Source organism: Bombina bombina, chromosome 5 (genome assembly GCF_027579735.1).
Source record: "Bombina bombina isolate aBomBom1 chromosome 5, aBomBom1.pri, whole genome shotgun sequence".
Classification (NCBI taxonomy): domain Eukaryota; kingdom Metazoa; phylum Chordata; class Amphibia; order Anura; family Bombinatoridae; genus Bombina; species Bombina bombina.
Genome location: NC_069503.1, coordinates 104,074,813 through 104,087,900, shown reverse-complemented (window position 1 = coordinate 104,087,900; position 13,088 = coordinate 104,074,813).

Here is a 13,088-nt window from a genome sequence, read left to right as displayed (position 1 = left end):
CTTTTTTTCTTTTTTTTTCAGGGGGGCACTTGCGGTTGTGAACATATGGAGGAGCCTTCACTGCAGTGTTATAAGTTGTACATTTGATTTACATAGGGGAGGAAATAATTATATTTACAGAATAAAGGAGTCTTTATAAGAATAGAGTGTTATTATTTATTATTATTCTTTATTTATAAAGCGCCAACAGATTCTGCAGCGCTGTCCATGGTACAGAGATAAAAGTAAAGTACAATACAATATAAAAGACACCAGACAAAGTTTAACAAACAAATACAGGGGGAATTAATTGCCCTGTTCCCGTGGGAACTTACAATCTAGATGGGTAGGAGGGTGAGAAACAGGAGGTGGGGACTGCAAAGGTGAGGATGATGTTAGTGTGGAGTTAGATGAGGGCAGCAATTAGGCAAGTGGAATTCATTTGTTACTGATTTGGAGATAGACTTCCATGAACAGAAAGGTCTTTAGGGAGCATTTAAAGGAGGAAATGTTAGGGGAAAGTCTGACAGCTTTAGGAAGTGCGTTCCAGATGGTTGGTGCCGCACAAGAGAAGTCCTGTAGCCTAGCATGGGAGGAGGTGATGCTAGATCATTGTTGGATCTTAGGGGGTGGGCTGGTGTATATTAGTTGATGAGTGAGGACAGGTAGGGGGGCTGCATTGGTAAGGGCTTTGTAGGTCAGGATGAGAATTTTGAGTGTTAGAAAATTATATGAACAAGAACATCAGTCTCAAATGATTGACATCTGGGAGATATATTTAATGTGCACATCATGTGGATAAACCTTTTCTTAAAGCAATAGATGCTTAGCATTGTACATGTTATACACCAGAGGAATTACTGAGGAGAAACTGATTTTATTTAATGAGACACAATATCAGTAACCGGTACATATGTGATCATAATCAGTTTAATTTAAATGGCTACTATAACCTACATGTATACTGGGTATGTAATATGTGTGTCATGTGATCATAATCAGTTTAATTTAAATGGCTACTATAACCTACATGTATACTGGGTATGTAATATGTGTGTCATGTTCTGTAACTTGATATTATGTCTGTTAGATGTTTTCATGTTAGTTAGAAGCCACAAGAACTGATAATAGCACATACTGTATATATAAAGGGAACATTATATATCTGATAAATCCCTTTGTATCAAGAGCACAAGTGTTAGGTATATTTATACCATTGTGTGCAGATATCATGTAATGCTGCTGTTTACTATATAATGAGATACAATGTTTTTTCATGCAAATAAAAAGTGATTGTAATCCAGACCAGTATTTTGTGTTTTTTGCATTATTAAAAACAAAATATCACAGAATAATTAGGAAAACATCGTCAAAAACAAAAGCTAAATCTCACAGTGAAAGTTAAACGCTGATAATTCAGATAGAGCAGCGATTTTACCCAACTTTCTGGTTTACTTCTATTATCTAATTTGGTTTGTTCTAGGGGCGTGCATGTATATTTAGCACTCTGTGCAGCAGTGTTTGTAACTATGTATAACATTGCTGTAAATGTTGTTGCAAACTCTGCTGTCTGAAGACACATACACGTTCCTGAGCTCACCTAGGATTACTTTTTAACAAAGGATACCAAGAGAACTAAGCACAATTGATAATATAAGTAAATTAGAACATTGTTCGAAATGTCATGTTCTGTCCAATCCATTGAAATTTAATTTTGATGTTACTGTCCCTTTAACAGTACATAAAACAATATCAAATTAACCCCCAACCTTCACCAACCCAGCTTATTAATCACCAGCAAGACTTTATATACAGACATGTTCTGATACTTAAATCAAACTTAAAGGGATAGGAAATTACACTTTCATGATTCAGATAGAATGTGAAAATTTAAGAAACTTTTATTATCAAATTTACTTTGTTCTTGTGGTATCCTTTGCTGCTCTATAGCTGATTTAAACTATGTGTTTAATCTCTTTGCAGGAGTTAAACACATAGTTTTATGCAATCAGTTGTACAATAATACATTATTTATATCCCTTTAATTAATAACAGAGATAATTTAACAAAAATTATATTCTGGGTAATCAATATCTTTGTAAATTTATCACAATGTTATCTTCATTAAACAAGGACTCACAACAAGATAGCACAAAGCTAGATCTGATTAAAGAGACAGTAAACACCTTCAGACTGTAATATAAACTGACTAATTATTCCTAGGAAAACAACTTTACCATATACTTTCATTGTCTAATAGTATTGTTATATCAGCTGTGTGCCGGGATATTATCTGTGTGTCACAGACGTACAGTGACTAATAATGCAATAAACACATAGAAATAAGCTCACTGACTCACTATTTAATGTCTAATAGTATTGTTATATCAGCTGTGTGCCGGGATATTATCTGTGTGTCACAAACGTACAGTGACTACAGAGCGCTTCTCTATTTTTATTTATGCAAATTATGACACTTGGGGAAGTCCATACGTGGACCCATTGCTTAGTGTGCCTAGAGGGATATGGCTGCACCTCACTGACGAGGCCCACAATAGGCTGACACGTACGTCTGGGGTTTTGCTGTTTCTCTTGTTCAGAGAGGGATTGCCTGGTATTTCGGGGCTGGACTGTACTGTAATGTCAGGATCAGACTGATATGCTTCAGGAAAGTTCTTCTCAGTGAAAGGCACATGTTGAACAAAAAGAGGCTGCTTCTTGGGTGGCAACTAGCCATAGAACAAGCTATTATGCTATTGTTCGTTCTCAGGTTGAGCGCTTCTCTCTTTTTATTTATGCAAATTATGACATTTAGGGAAGTCTCCCTAAGTGTGATGCGGGAATCCAGATGTGGACCCGTTGCTCAGTGTGCCTAGAGGGATATGGCTGCACCTCACTGACGAGGCCCACAATAGGCCGAAACGTACTTCTGGGGTTTTGCTGTTTCTCTTGTTCAGAGAGGGATTGCCTGGTATTTCGGGGCTGGACTGTTCTGTAATGTCAGGATCAGACTGATATGCCTCAGGAAAGTTCTTCTCTGTGAAAGGCACATGTTGTGCAAAAAAAACTCTGCTTCTTGGGTGGTAACTAGCCATAGAAGAAGCTATTATGCTATTGTTCGTTCTCAGGTTGAGCACTTCTCTCTTTTAATTTATGCAAATTACGACATTTGGGGAAGTCTCCCTAAGTGTGATGCGGGAATCCAGATGTGGACCCGTTGCTCAGTGTGCCTAGAGGGATATGGCTGCACCTCACTGACGAGGCCCACAATAGGCTGAAACGTACGTCTGGGGTTCTGCTGTTTCTCTCGTTCAGAGAGGGATTGCCTGGTATTTCGGGGCTGGACTGTACTGTAATGTCAGGATCAGACTGCTATGCTTCAGGAAAGTTCTTCTCTGTGAAAGGCACATGTTGATCAAAAAGAGGCTGTTTTTGGGTGGTAACTAGCCATAGAACAAGCTTTTATGCTATTGATCGTTCTCAGGTTGAGTGCTTCTCTCTTTTTTTTTTTTTCTTATTTATATCTGACAAAGCGCTTGATGAGCAAAATGCGTAAGAATGGTCCTGATAATGCTGCCTTCTTTCTAATAAAGTAGGTGTAATCCATGGGGTTCTTCTTTGTCAATAGCTTTATTTATTACAAAACTGCACATAGCAGCAAGTTGCTTCTATTTGATCCAGGAGTTATGTCTTACTGTAAGGTATATAATGTCAAGTTGATATGAATACTTTCCTTATGTACTTCATCTATTTAGTCCATAGTAAAAGAGGTTTGGTATTGCAATTGAAGGATAAATACAAAGCATGTTTGTATTACTATTTTTGTATACAAATATTGTGAAAAAAAATCTCTACTGGGTTATAGAAATAATATGAAATTCCCAAGAGCTATTACACAAATATGGACCACTTTGCCTATGTCCAGCATGTGAGAGGGGAAATAAGGTTATCAGATGATAATTTCTCTTTTAAAATTTGCATTGTAAAATCTAAGTTATTGTAAAAAAACACTCTGAGGATAGACATTATGGTGCCAATTATCTAAAGTTCTCTGGGATGGCGAGATTATTTAAGAATGATCACCAGTTCTATTAGTAGAATGATCTAAAGACACTTTTTACCCTGAAAACAGGTTGTCTCACTAAGAGGCGTATACTGCATTTTTATGTGGGAAGGAGATATATACATTACAAAACTACACAATTAAATTAATAATTTATAAATCATACAAAATGAATAATTTAACCATTTACACAAAATTAGACTGGAAAAATTACATTGCTAATGTGCATCAAAAATTCTGATTATCCTAATAAAATGACAAAATAATCTAGATTTTATTAAAGAGACAGAGACAATTATTTTGCTATTCTTTCCATTTTACTGCTTATAAATAGCACTTTTATAGATTATAACAGTTTAAACAGAAAAACAGTTAAAACAGAAGAAAAATAAACATAGCCCATGAAAATGAATAATAAGGTGGTCAGAGAGTCAGTGTCCAATAGACTTGTGCAGCTTCGAAAAATTTGTTTCGGTTCGGATCGATTCAGATCGATTCAAATTTCGGTTCGGATCTATTCGAATTCGGAAAAATTAGAATGAATTCGTTTCGGATTCTTTCGGATTCGGAAAAAATTTGGTTTGGTTCGATTCGGTTTGGTTTGATTCGATTCGGTTCAAATCGATTCGGAAATTCGGAATTTCGGTAAGTGTTAGGTGGGATGTGCTGTGTATTACACTAGTATTATGTACTGTATATTAGGTTTAACCCATAGCAGAGTGATAAAACCTAATATACTGTACAATACTAGTGTAATACACGGCCATCCGAATCTACCGAATACATCCGAATCGATTCGGATGTATTCGATTCGATTCGGATTTATTCGGTAGATTCGGCAGTATTTTAATTCGGAAATTCGAATCGATCCGAATCTCCGAATTTTCCGAATTTCCGAATCGATCCAAAAACGAATCGCACATGTCTAGTGTCCAATCAGCTCACATAAAAGTCCATAAAGTATGAAATAAACAGTTAATCTTCCTCTTCTATTTTCTGATAGGAGAAAAATTAGCCTTGGAAATAAAAAGAAACAAAAGTCTGAAAGAAGACAAAAAATACTGAAAATTAGGAGAACAAAATAAGAAATTGCAGGAAACTTGAACAATCTGGGACATCTTGAATTCTTGAAATATTCTGAAACTGAAGTATTCAGACTCTTTGGGAAAGAACAGAAGAATTGTGATGCACTTCCCTCCTCATATTCCTGGATTGGATGGAGCTTGGGCTGTAAATATATATAAAAAATACAATAATCAATTAAAAACTCTTCAAATAACTATATACCATTTTAATAAAATCTAGACTATTCTCTCATTTTATTAGAATAATCAGAATTTTATTACAATGATAGAGACTCATATTTTGCTAGTTTAAAGCAAGTGAAATAAAAAAACTGGATGGTGTGTAATTGAATAAATAGGTTTCAAATAAAATTGATGAAAAATAGAGTCAGAAGACCCGTCTACAGTGTATGAAATTAACAGTTGTTTAGAATTAGAAGATCTTAAAGAAACAGTTTCAGATTCATATACTTTCAGACAATAAATAACACACACCTAGATTTAGAGTTTGGCGTTATCCATCAAAAGCAGCGTTAAGGGGTCCAAACGCTGCTTTTTACCGCCTTCTGGTATTTAGAGTCAACCAGGAAAGGGTCTAACGCTCACTTCCTCACCGCGACTCCAGGCTACCGCAGATCCCCTTACGCCAATTGCGTATCCTATCTTTTCTATGGGATCTGCCTAACGCTGGTATTTGGAGTCTTGGAAGAAGTGAGCGGTAGAGCCTCTACCGACAAGACTCCTACCGCCAAAAAAAGTCAGTAGTTAAGAGCTTTATGGGCTAACGCCGGAATATAAAGCTCTTAACTACTGTGCTATAAAGTACACTAACACCCATAAACTACCTATGTACCCCTAAACCGAGGCCCCCCCACATCGTCGCCACTATAATACATTTTTTTAACCCCTAATCTGGCGACCGGACACCGCCGCCTCCTACATTATAGCTATGAACCCCTAATCTGCTGTCCCTAACATCGCCGACCCCTATATTATATTTATTAACCCCTAATCTGCCCCCCCAACGTCGCCGCTACCTAACTACACTTATTAACCCCTAATCTGCCGACCGGACCTCGCCGCCACTATAATAAATGTATTAACCCCTAAACCACCGCACTCCCAACTCGCAAACATTAGAATAAATAGTAATAACCCCTAATCTGCCCTCCCTAACATCACCGCCACCTACCTACAATTATTAACCCCTAACTAAACCTAACTCTAACCCTAACCCTAACACCCCCTAACATAAATATAATTTAAATTAAATAAAATAATATTCCTAAATTTAAATAAATTAATCCTATTTAAAACTAAATACTTACCTACAGGGAGTGCAGAATTATTAGGCAAGTTGTATTTTTGAGGATTAATTTTATTATTGAACAACAACCATGTTCTCAATGAACCCAAAAAACTCATTAATATCAAAGCTGAATATTTTTGGAAGTAGTTTTTAGTTTGTTTTTAGTTTTAGCTATTTTAGGGGGATATCTGTGTGTGCAGGTGACTATTACTGTGCATACTTATTAGGCAACTTAACAAAAAACAAATATATACCCATTTCAATTATTTATTTTTACCAGTGAAACCAATATAACATCTCAACATTCACAAATATACATTTCTGACATTCAAAAACAAAACAAAAACAAATCAGTGACCAATATAGCCACATTTCTTTGCAAGGACACTCAAAAGCCTGCCATCCATGGATTCTGTCAGTGTTTTGATCTGTTCACCATCAACATTGCGTGCAGCAGCAACCACAGCCTCCCAGACACTGTTCAGAGAGGTGTACTGTTTTTCCTCCTTGTCAATCTCACATTTGATGATGGACCACAGGTTCTCAATGGGGTTCAGATCAGGTGAACAAGGAGGCCATGTCATTAGATTTTCTTCTTTTATACCCTTTCTTGCCAGCCACGCTGTGGAGTACTTGGACGCGTGTGATGGAGCATTGTCCTGCATGAAAATCATGTTTTTCTTGAAGGATGCAGACTTCTTCCTGTACCACTGCTTGAAGAAGGTGTCTTCCAGAAACTGGCAGTAGGACTGGGAGTTGAGCTTGACTCCATCCTCAACCCGAAAAGGCCCCACAAGCTCATCTTTGATGATACCAGCCCAAACCAGTACTCCACCTCCACCTTGCTGGCGTCTGAGTCGGACTGGAGCTCTCTGCCCTTTACCAATCCAGCCACGGGCCCATCCATCTGGCCCATCAAGACTCACTCTCATTTCATCAGTCCATAAAACCTTAGAAAAATCAGTCTTGAGATATTTCTTGGCCCAGTCTTGACGTTTCAGCTTGTGTGTCTTGTTCAGTGGTGGTCGTCTTTCAGCCTTTCTTACCTTGGCCATGTCTCTGAGTATTGCACACCTTATGCTTTTGGGCACTCCAGTGATGTTGCAGCTCTGAAATATGGCCAAACTGGTGGCAAGTGGCATCTTGGCAGCTGCACGCTTGACTTTTCTCAGTTCATGGGCAGTTATTTTGCGCCTTGGTTTTTCCACACGCTTCTTGCGACCCTGTTGACTATTTTGAATGAAACGCTTGATTGTTCGATGATCACGCTTCAGAAGCTTTGCAATTTTAAGAGTGCTGCATCCCTCTGCAAGATATCTCACTATTTTTGACTTTTCTGAGCCTGTCAAGTCCTTCTTTTGACCCATTTTGCCAAAGGAAAGGAAGTTGCCTAATAATTATGCACACCTGATATAGGGTGTTGATGTCATTAGACAACACCCCTTCTCATTACAGAGATGCACATCACCTAATATGCTTAGTAGGCTTTCGAGCCTATACAGCTTGGAGTAAGACAACATGCATAAAGAGGATGATGTGGTCAAAATACTCATTTGCCTAATAATTCTGCACTCCCTGTATAAAATAAAGCCTAATATAGCTACAATATAACTAATAGTTACATTGAAAATATTTTAGGATTTATATTTATTTTACAGGCAACTTTGTATTTATTTTAACTAGGTACAATAGCTATTAAATCGTTAATAACTATTTAATAGCTACCTAGTTAAAATAATTACAAAATTACCTGTAAAATAAATCCTAACCTAAGTTACAATTAAACCTAACACTACACTATCATTAAATTAATTAAATAAATTACCTACAATTAGCTAAACTAAAATACAATTAAATAAACTATTCTATAATACAAAAAAACAAACACTAAATTACAAAAAATAAAAAATATTACAAGAAGTTTAATCTAATTACACCTAATCTAAGCCCCCTAATAAAATAAAAAAGCCCCCCAAAATAAAAAAATTCCCTACCCTATTCTAAATTACAAAAGTAATCAGCTCTATTACCTGCCCTTAAAAGGGCTTTTAACGGCATCTTCTATCTTCTGTCTTCCGGATCCATCTTCATCCCGCCGACGCGGAACATCCTCCTTCCCCAACGGACTAACGACGAATGAAGGTTCCTTTAAGGGACGTCATCCAAGATGGCGTCCCTCGAATTCCGATTGGCTGATAGGATTCTATCAGTCAATCGGAATTAAGGTATGAAAAATCTGATTGGCTGATTCAATCAGCCAATCAGTTTGAGCTCGCATTCTATTGGCTGATCAGAACAGCTAATAGAATGCAAGCTCAATCTGATTGGCTGATTGGATCAGCCAATCGGATTGAACTTCAATCTGATTGGCTGATTGAATCAGCCAATCAGATATTTCCTACCTTAGGATTCTATCAGCCAATCGGAATTCGAGGGACGCCATCTTGGATGACGTCCCTTAAAGGAACCTTCATTCATCGTTAGTCCGTCGGGGAAGGAGGATGTTCCGCGTCGGCGGGATGAAGATGGATCCGGAAGAAAGAAGATAGAAGATGCCGCTTGGAAGAAGACATCGCCCGGATGGAAGACCTCTTCTTTGCCGCTTGGATCAAGACTTCGCCCGGATGGAGGACCACTTCTTTGCCGCTTGGATCAAGACTTCTACCGGATGGAGGACCACATCGCCCAGATTGGATGAAGACTTCGGCTCGGCTGAGTGAAGACGACTCAAGGTAGGGAGATCTTCAGGGGGTTAGTGATAGGTTTTTTAAGGGGGTTTGGGTGGGTCAGAATAGGGGTGTGTGGGTGGTGGGTTGTAAATGTTGGGGGGGTCTTGTATTTTTTTTTACAGGTAAAAGAGCTGATTACTTTGGGGCAATGCCCCGCAAAAAGCCCTTTTAAGGGCTGGTAATAGAACTGATTACCTTTGTAATTTAGAATAGGGTAGGGAATTTTTTTTATTTTGGGGGGCTTTTTATTTTATTAGGGGGCTTAGATTAGGTGTAATTAGATTAAACTTCTTGTAATATTTTTTAATTTTTTTGTAATTTAGTGGGGTTTTTTTTTTGTATTATAGAATAGTTTATTTATTTGTATTTTAGTTTAGCTAATTGTAGGTAATTTATTTAATTAATTTAATGATAGTGTAGTGTTAGGTTTAATTGTAACTTAGGTTAGGATTTATTTTACAGGTAATTTTGTACTTATTTTAACTAGGTAGCTATTAAATAGTTATTAACTATTTAATAGCTATTGTACCTAGTTAAAATAAATACAAAGTTGCCTGTAAAATAAATATAAATCCTAAAATAGATACAATGTAATTATTATTTATATTGTAGCTATATTAGGGTTTTTATAGGTAAGTATTTAGTTTTAAATAGGAATAATTTATTTAATTTTAGGAATATTATTTCGTTTAATTTAAATTATATTTAACTTAGGGGGGTGTTAGGGTTAGGGTTTGAGTTAGGTTTAGGGGTTAATCATTTTATTATAGTAGCGGCGACGGTGAGGGCGGGAGATTAGGGGTTAATAATTGTAGGTGAGTGGCGGCGATGTTAGGGAGGGCAGATTAGGGGTTAATAAATTTATTATAGTGTTTGCGAGGCAGGAGTGCGGCTGTTTAGTGGTTAATACATTTATTATAGTGGCGGCGAGGTCCGGTCGGCAGATTAGGGGTTAATAAGTATAGGTAAGGTAGCGGCGACATTGGGGGGTCAGCGATGTTAGGGGCAGCAGATTAGGGGTTCATAGGGATAATGTAGGTTGCGGTGGTGTCCGGAGCGGCAGATTAGGGGTTAATAGTATAATGCAGGTGTCAGAGATAGCGGGGGCGGCAGATTAGGGGTTAATAAGTGTAAGATTAGGGGTGTTTAGATTCGGGGTTCATGTTAGGGTGTTAGGTGCAGTCTTAAGAGAGTGTTTCCCCATAGGAAACAATGGGGCTGCGCTAGGAGCTGAATGCTGCTTTTTTGCAGGTGTTAGGTTTTTTTTCAGCCCAAACTGCCCCATTGTTTCCTATGGGGATATCGTGCACAAGCACGTTTTTCCAGCTTACCGCTACTGTAAGCAACGCTGGTATTGATGGTTGAAGTGGAGCTAAATTAGGCTCAACGCACCCTTTTCTCGGCCTAACGCAGCCCCTCAGACAACTCTAAATACCAGTGTTGTCTTAAGGGTGCGCTGGGAAAAAAAGCAGCGTTAGCTACGCGGGTCTTTACCGACAAAACTCTAAATCTAGCCGACAGAGTTTAGGATTTTCTAAAAAATAAGGATAGCAAAAGTCCTAGGGGCCAATTTATCAAATGTTGGACGGACATGATTTGCTGTAGCTGTAGCAAATCATGTCCGCCTAACATCGCTAAATGCCGACAGCATATGCCATCGGCATTTATCATTGCACAAGCATTTCTGGTAAAATGCTTGTGTAATGCCGCCCCTTGCACATTTGAGGCCAATCAGCCACTAGCAGGGGGTGTCAATCATCCCGAACGTATCTTAAATCATGTTTCCGGTTAGCCGGAAGGCTCGAATAAGCCTTGATAAATGTACCCCATAGTTTCAGTACGTCTAGAAGGAGAAAAAATAAAACTTTAAGGAGAAAACAATTTAGCATCATAGTCTATAGCCTTTATATCGGAAACCCCTTTACAAGATAAAAAGCATAATAAAGTTGCAGGGTTAGAAGTAAGTTGTTTGAGAGAGAGTTCATTATTATCTGGCCAATTTCTGGAAAATTAAATTATTAAATCAATATCCCATTTTGGAACAGGAGGTCTTTAACATAAATAGCCTTAAGCAATTTACAAATGGTGAAATGTTAACCTATAGGAGAATTATACAATAATGTGTGACCAGCTGAAATAGCACAATGCATCACATTGATTGATCTGTAAGCCAGACCAGCCTCAAAAAGAGAAGTGAGGTAATGATCACCTCACTCAAAGGGGATCCAGATTCCTGGTACAGAACCAGCAAGTCCATTTAGTTCATGTGGATAAATAACATTTTCTGGTTCCTGGTACCCAAGAGTCTTGAAGGAGAAGTTTAGCCCCTGTCGGAAGACCTTTGGTGGACCAAGATCCCCAGAAATTTTCCAGGCAAGAAATTGAAGAGATTAGAAAAGTGTATACTTTACTCCCTCAAACATTAGGGTTTCCTCCACAACAACTCCCCTTAGAGGGTGAAAGAGCTCATAGAGTAGGCCCCAAAAGAACTTTCTCGGATGGAACAATCAGAAATAGGATGTGCCTTGTAAAGTTTTTGAGATTTCAGGATAAAGTTGAACTATTAAGATTATTTAAAAAACTGAATCTTGTACTCTAGGAAAGCATAAAAGATACTACCTTTCCAAGACTTTTCTAGTGAAACATCCTCTAAAAGGAAATGAATGGCCCCTTTTTGTACCCAGTTCAAAAATAAGGGTTTGAAAGCATGGCTAGTCTATCCAGCCAAAATTGTTCTAGAAGATAATGGTAATAAATTCATATTTAACACTGTCAAGGAGGTAAAAGATCATATTGAATCAAAAGGAATCCTGTAGGTATAGTTTTTCCATCAGTGTTATATCTCCTTGGCAATATAAGATATGTTAGTTGGTTTGCTCAATGGAAAGGTTTATCTTTAATAGATGCATGAGATTGTCAATCGTTGTAAGAGATTTCTGCCTTGCAGTTATTTTTAATGTTTTGTTAGAGTATTATGTTTTTTTGTTTTTTCCCCTCTCCCCCCTTCACACATAAATTATTACCAGGTCCTTAGTTTGTCATGAATAAGCTTACAATCTTGTCCTGAAATGTTGGAGGAATCTCCTCCTCGGCTAAAAGTAAACTCATTATTAAACATTTGACTAAAGATAAATCAGATATCGTATTACTTCAGGAGACACATCTGACTGATATAGAATCTGCGAAACTTAAGATTAAATGGGTAGGGAGGGTTGTTGCGGCTCCTTCTATTAATAGAAAATGTGGTTTTGCAATATTATTTGATTAAAATTTAAAATATTCTATTATTAGTATAGATGTTGATCCAGAAGCACGGTTAATTTTTTGCAGGTAGTAATTAATGAGACAAAATATTTTTTATGTAATATTTATGGCCCGAATGTGGTCTCGTCTGAATTTTGGAAAAAAAATTGGCGGTGATTTTAATTTAACACCATGCCCAATACTGGATAGGCTTTCGTGTAAAAATGTTAAAAATTATAATAAAAGTGCAAAACTTTTTAAAAAAATGTGTCATAAGCTTAAATTGCGTGATATTCATCTAGATTGTAAGTTCCCACGGGAACAGGGCCCTCAATTCCCCCTGTATTTGTCTGTAAAATTTTGTATCTTATCGTATTGTTTATCCACTGTACTGTTATCCTTGTACCCATGGGCAGCGCTGTGGAATCTGTTGGCGCTTTATAAATAAAGAATAATAATAATAATAAAATATTTGGAGGATCAAGAATCCAGAGTCACAGATATTCACCTGTGAATCTAAAGCTTTTAAAACATTTTCTAGAATTGATCTGTTTTTAATTTCTGAATCTTTATTTATCCAAACGTTATCTACGGCCATTATCTACGGCCATTAGTGACATCTCTATTTTAGATCATATTGTTATTTCTCTTATATTTCTGACTGCTAATAAAGATGAGAATAAAATGGCAAGATTCTTTAT